At 33.7% G+C, this 6,639-nt stretch overlaps 1 non-coding gene across 1 annotated transcript; it reads right to left on the bottom strand.

Moving 5' to 3' along the window:
- Positions 1-6,275: 6,275 nt before the first annotated feature.
- On the bottom strand, positions 6,276-6,406 carry LOC123325624. The gene has a single exon (XR_006540555.1). It is a non-coding gene; the product is annotated as a small nucleolar RNA SNORA63 (small nucleolar RNA).
- Positions 6,407-6,639: the final 233 nt, after the last annotated feature.

Here is a 6,639-nt window from a genome sequence, read left to right as displayed (position 1 = left end):
ATTTATGCATATTTTTGTAGTAGTTTGTTAGCAATGATTCTAGCATTTTTCCATCTTACCTTGCCATCACTGGTCTAACTTATTTTTATTTACAACAGAAACTTCACCAGAAGATAGGATTTTAAACAAAATGGAGAGTCACTGCTTAGTGTGCATATGTTTGTATATGTATACATATGCACACTAGATATTTGTATGAATTGTATTAAATAACACACATTATACATCTATACATCTTACATCTATATATTATAGGTCTATACATACGTACATATTGGATAATACATATTATACATCTAAGACAATGCAATGCATTTACACTGTGCTCATTTTCAGGTTGCTTTGTGCCATGTCGATAGGCCACAGGGTATTTATTCACCTATAAATAAGTGCTTACTAGATTCATTAACTTATTGGATCTTACAAATATATAGTGTTATGCTGTTCCTGGATTTTTAAAGCACTGTGAAGTGTAGCAGCCATTGATCATGGATGATGGTCCGAACAAGCAGAGGGCTTAATACTCAGGGAATGTAAGGTCTCTGCTCTAGATATTAAACTAGAATTCATTTCTCCTCTCTCTATTCCCACATAATGCCTTTAGCCCCTAGTAAACCACTTTTACTTTTCTGAACTTGATTTGCATTCTTTTGTTTACAAGCCTTTTCCTCCATCCTTTTGTAAGCACTTTGAAGACAAGGACCATGTCTGATATTTTAAGCCCCTGCAATTTCTTCTAATCAATTTCCATATACATATCATTATTTGTTGGCTTTAGCTGCAGTAAGACAGGAAGACATGAGTGTGTTATTTAGCATCTTTAGATATTTTTCTATTTTTATACATGAATCATAGAGTGCTTATACATTAGACAGCATCTACAACTACAAAATTACTTGCTTATTTGGAAGAGCTTGGTAGGTTAAAATAATTTTAAAAAAAAAAGCCTTCTATTAAAAGGAACATTGTGGGGTTTTTTGGATTTTTTTAAAAGGAACATTGCTGACCCAAATGGTTAATTTTCCGATTCTATATCTTCACTTAAAATGTTCATATGAGGCAAAACATTGCACATAAAACTAACAAAGTATTGAATTTATAAATTATAATCAGAGAGCTTATTTAACCAATTTGGGTAATAATAAATAGCATACCATTAAATGGTGGTTATAATGGCCAGGTACTGTTTTAAGCACTTTATATAAACGAATTAAATTAATTTTTAAGAAAATCCTGAGAGACATATTATTATTTCCTCAATTTACAGATGAAAAAAATTGGTCTCTGGTGGCAAATTTGAACCCAGGAGACTGACTTAAGAGTTCATGTTGTTAACTACTGTATAATATACCTTCTCTTAAATTATTTTGCTTATTGCTATAGAATATCCAAATTGAAATAAATAAATAGCAGCATCCTATTTATACTTGAGCTTTTTTTTTAAAGATTTTATTTATTTATTTGACAGAGGGATAGCGAGAGCAGGAACACAAGCAGGGGGAGTGGGAGAGGGAGAAGCAGGCTTCCCGCCAAGCAGGGAGCCCGATGCGGGGCTCGATCCCAGGACCCTGGGATCATGACCTGAGCCGAAGGCAGACGCTTAACGACTGAGCCACCCAGGCTCCCCTATACTTGAGCATTTTAAGTAACCTTCAGTTTATCTCCATTTTCAAAGATTTCTGGTATGGAAATAGGGTGGGCACAGATTTAGGTGGGAAAGGGCATCACTAGAAACTGTTGCTCTCCCTCCGCCCAGGGTGTCTTCCATTGGGTTCTATGCCCTTAGCAATATGCAGTGAGTGAAAGATTTATGACTGAAATCCTGAAAAGAACAGTCTCTTTGGTCCCAGCAGTCATTAGATTGGGAATTCAGCTCTCCAAATATTTTGCTTTAACTCTCACCTTGCAAAAATACCAATCCTGAATATTAACAAGCCTCTGTGAAGAACATAGACTACAGCTTGAGAAACAAAAAGGAGAGACAAGTTAGCATATTTATATAAGGAATTCCTGCAGATTTTAAATGTTTCTATAATTTCCTTTTGTGTAGTAATAAAAACAAATTAGGCTCATGTTGTTTTTATTGACTTAGAGCTTAATGGAACTGCCACTTTTCAATAGGGTTTCACATAGGTGTCCAATTAACTATTCACTTAGACAGGAGGTTACTGCACAAATGTATGTAACCTTACTTCAGACCAATTGTTTAATGTTTCCTGCCATGTGACAGCATTTATCTGATTACCAGCAGCAAAGCAAACAGGTCATGATGACCAAAACAACCCTTAATAAATACTATTCTCATGATTCTTAGTTTTAGATACAACAATCTGAAATGATTACTATATTGCACAGTGACTATATGTAAACACACACACACACACACTCATCTATAGAGGTATAGAGCAAATTATCATTTATTTTATTTTCCATGATAATGATATATGAGAAGAAAATGTTGGAGGGTTTATATGGAATTTCCCGTGGTAATTATTTCAGATGAAAATGGTATTGCTGCTAATGGATAGACATATAATTCAGTAATGAAAATTTGATATATCATTAACAATCACACAACTATATAGCTTTTAAGAACCTGAACCTTTCTTTTCATTTCCTTTTCTTCCTTTCTCTCTCTCGTTCTCTATTTTTCCTTTTCTTTTTCTTAAAGTATTGTATATGAACAGATACCGATTAAATATATACATTTGCATCCAATAAATCATATACAAACTGTGAAATTTTACTGATACTTTTCACATTGCTGTATTCATTACAACATACAGAGATTGCAAGCTAGTCAAAGAAAGTGCCCATATTTATATGAACTACTGAAATCAGATATATCACCATACATTAAAATTAGCACTGAAACAGGTGCCTGGGTGGATCAGCTAGTTCAGTGTCTGCCTCTGGTTTCAGCTGATGTCATGATCTCCTGGGTAGTGGGATGGAGCCCCAGAGTCAAGTCTGGCTCTGCACTCAGTGGGGTCTGCTTGAGATTCTCTCCCTCTGCCCCTCCCCTGATTCACTTGCTCTCTTTCTAATAAATAAATAAATCTTTTTAAAAAATAAGCACTGAAATATCCCTTACCTCTGTGTCTTTGGGATTAAGATAGTAAGAAGCATATAAAGATTTATAGATATAGATTTATTTATCAGTAGAATAAGCTTTAAATAACTTCTTGAAAAAAAGGAACTTCTCAACAGATATTATGTATATGTGTGTAGATAAATTCATACATTCATACATATACATATTTTAACTTTTGAGAATTACACAATTAAGTTTGAATTTATGAGAGAACCTAATATTTTCTGAAACTATAGTGAGGCTTAGTAGTAAAGAGAGCATTCTATGTTAACTCCCTATCCACAGTTTTTCAGTAGCATGAAGGGAAAAAAAAAGGAAAAACAAAACATTAAGAGAGTCTAGGTGAGTTCCGGAGACTGAAGCCTGTGATAGCAACTAAAATAGTCTCCAATTTGCAATTGTTCAAGTGCAATTATGAAGTTTCATTTAATTGGATACTGTAGGCTGTATAAAATGTACAAATAATGCTTTCTATAGGAATATCTATGTATTTCAAACATTAGAGGAAATAATTTTTGGTATTATTAGACAAATGAGTAGATTCATTTTTATACTCAGAAATAGAATTAATTAAGCTGTAGAAATCCCATTAGTTAATAAGAACAGGTTGTTCATTCTTAACTCTGTCAACACCAGTATCAAAAATAATTATCATTTTGTTACAGGAATAAATTGGCAATTATAATATCTGTATTAAACAAAAGTTATGTTTAGAAGGTCTGCTTTCTGTATTTAAGGAGTTGTTTAAACTTTAATTACTTCTTTTTAAGTTTTTAATTTGAAATTAATTACTTTTCAAAAAAGGATATAATTTGAGTTTTCTTGGAAATAAACAGAATTAAATAGTGTAAGTATGTACTTTCTTCAGAATCCTCAATTCAAAATTGAGCTTGTTGAAATGTATTGTCAGTTCCTTATCTGTATACCCCACAAAAGCATGCTGATGGGCTAGAGATACCATTCAGAGCACAAAGCCAACCTTTTGAAATTATTTTTTGTGAATTCCCCTGTGACACCCTAGAGAATAGTTATCTAAGATAGAATAATTCAAAACACATCTTACATTTATTTTGATTGATCAATTACACATTTTCATTATGAAAACATTTTAGAATTATTTAAAATATTTTAAGCCAATGGGTTTTCATTTACTTTTTGTATTTTCATTAAAAACACGGAATCCCCCTTTTTCAGTCTTCTAATCCAACCTCTACATAGGTTTCTAAACAAAAAATAGAATCTTGATTTTGCATGGGAGTGGAGATAAGACTCAAATCTAGAAAGACTAGGTGATAATGAGCCCAAACATTTTAAAGAGTGATTCTAGAAAGTATATGCAAGTCTAACTTATGTATTGACTATAAGAGCTCATCAAAAACCTTTAGCCAACAACCTTTATGCTAGTGAGAGAAAATGACCTCACTGATATGAGGAATTCTTAATCTCAGGAAACTGACGGTTGCTGGAGTGGTGGGGGGTGGGAGGGATGGGGCAGCTGGGTGATAGACACTGGGGAGGGTATGTGCTATGGTGAGCGCTGTGCAAGATTGTGCAAGACTGTTGAATTACAGATCTGTACCTCCGAAACAAATAATACATTATATGTTTAAAAAAGAAGAAGAAGATAGCAGGAGGGGAAAAATGAAGGGGGGGAAATCAGAGGGGGAGATGAACCATGAGAGACGATGGACTCTGAAAAACAAACTGAGGATTCTAGAGGGGAAGGGGGTGGGAGGATGGGTTAGCCTGGTGATGGGTATTAAAGAGGGCATGTTCTGCATCGAGCACTGGGTGTTATACGCAAACAATGAATCATGGAACACTACATCAAAAACTAATGATGTAATGTATGGGGATTAATATAACAATAATTTTTTAAAAATTAACAAAATTCAAAGCTATTATTATAGAGGAAGAAAATACTAAAAAGATGGGAAGTGTGTTCTTTTTCTCCTCAGAATCTAAGAGGTGGGAGCTTACAACAAAAGCAAGAATATAGCATAGAACTAGATTACCATATTACCCAGCAATTCCACTTCTGGGTATTTACCGGAAGAAAATGAAAACATCAATTCAAAGAGATGTATGTACCCATGTTCATTGCAGCGTTATTTACAATAGCCAAGATATGGAAGCAACCTAAGTGTCCTAAGCATTCATCAAGAGGTGAATGGATAAAGAAGATGTGAATATATATATATATATATGGATATATATCCACACAATGAAATATTACTCAGCCATAAAAAAAAATGAAATCTCACCATTTGAGACAATAAAGGTAGACCTATGGACCCAGAGAGTATTATTCTAAGTGAAATAAGTTAGACAAAGAAAAGTACTATATGGTTTCACTTAATGTCAAATTTTAAAAACAAAACAAACAAACAAAACAAAACAGAAACAGATTAATAGATACAGGAAACAAACTGTTGGTTACCAGAGAGGGGCAGAAATTGGGGAGAGGGGCATAATAGGTGAAGGGGATTAAGAGGTACAAACTTCCAGTTGTAAAATAAGAAAGTCATGGGAATGTAATATATAGAATGGGGAATTTAGTCAATAACATTGTAATAACATTTTATATTGACAAATGGTGACTATATCATGGTGAGCAATGGGTAATATACAGAATTGTCAAATCATTATGCTGTACACCTGAAACTAATATACCATGGTATGCATTGTATATCAAATATACTTCAATAATAAATAAAAAAGTAAACAATGAAAATAATATCAATACCAAAATTAACATTAAAATTCAAAAAATAATAAAAAAAGAGGCTGTCCAGCAAAGACTTCATATATAATTTAAAATGATAGAGATTCATTACATGGTTCTCCAGGTCAAGTTAGCATACAAAGCATCAAAATTAATGTTGGAAAGGGGATAATTTTAACATTTTATTAATATTTTACAAGTAGTACTATTTATGGTCAAATTAGGAAAGTAATTTTTTTTTAAAGATTTTATTTATTTATTTGACAGAGAGAGACACAGCGAGAGAGGGAACACAAGCAGGGGGAGTGGGAGAGGGAGAAGTAGACTCCCTGCTGAGCAGGGAGCCCGATGCGGGGCTCGATCCCAGGACCCTGGGATCATGACCTGAGCCGAAGGCAGACGCTTAATGACTGAGCCACCCAGGCGCCCCTCAAGTCAGTGTTTTACTTGGTAAACATGTCTGAGACCATGCACCCCTGGCTGCTAAGCACCATGGCGGACAGGGCTAGAAAGGTAACAGCTTTATTTTGAGCAGGGGGCAAAGACAAGGCAGCACTTTATAGCTACATTGTAACTAGATCCTGCATAGGAAAGTAAATTTTTTATGATCATTATAGATAAAAAAGAAATGTTACCACATAGAGAGCAGGTATAAATTTGACATAAATATTCTTGATATTAAATATCTTCCAATAATTTCCGGTTTTAAATCATATCAAATAGTGTATAAATGACAGTATATCTCCTCTTACCACTCTTTCACATGTCAAATATTTTCTATCCTCCTGAGTTTTTTCATTAAAAACTGTTAATTAGTATA

This window comes from Neomonachus schauinslandi, chromosome 8, assembly GCF_002201575.2.
Source record: "Neomonachus schauinslandi chromosome 8, ASM220157v2, whole genome shotgun sequence".
Classification (NCBI taxonomy): domain Eukaryota; kingdom Metazoa; phylum Chordata; class Mammalia; order Carnivora; family Phocidae; genus Neomonachus; species Neomonachus schauinslandi.
Note: the sequence above shows the minus strand (reverse complement) of the source record. Positions and strands in the feature narration are given on the sequence as shown.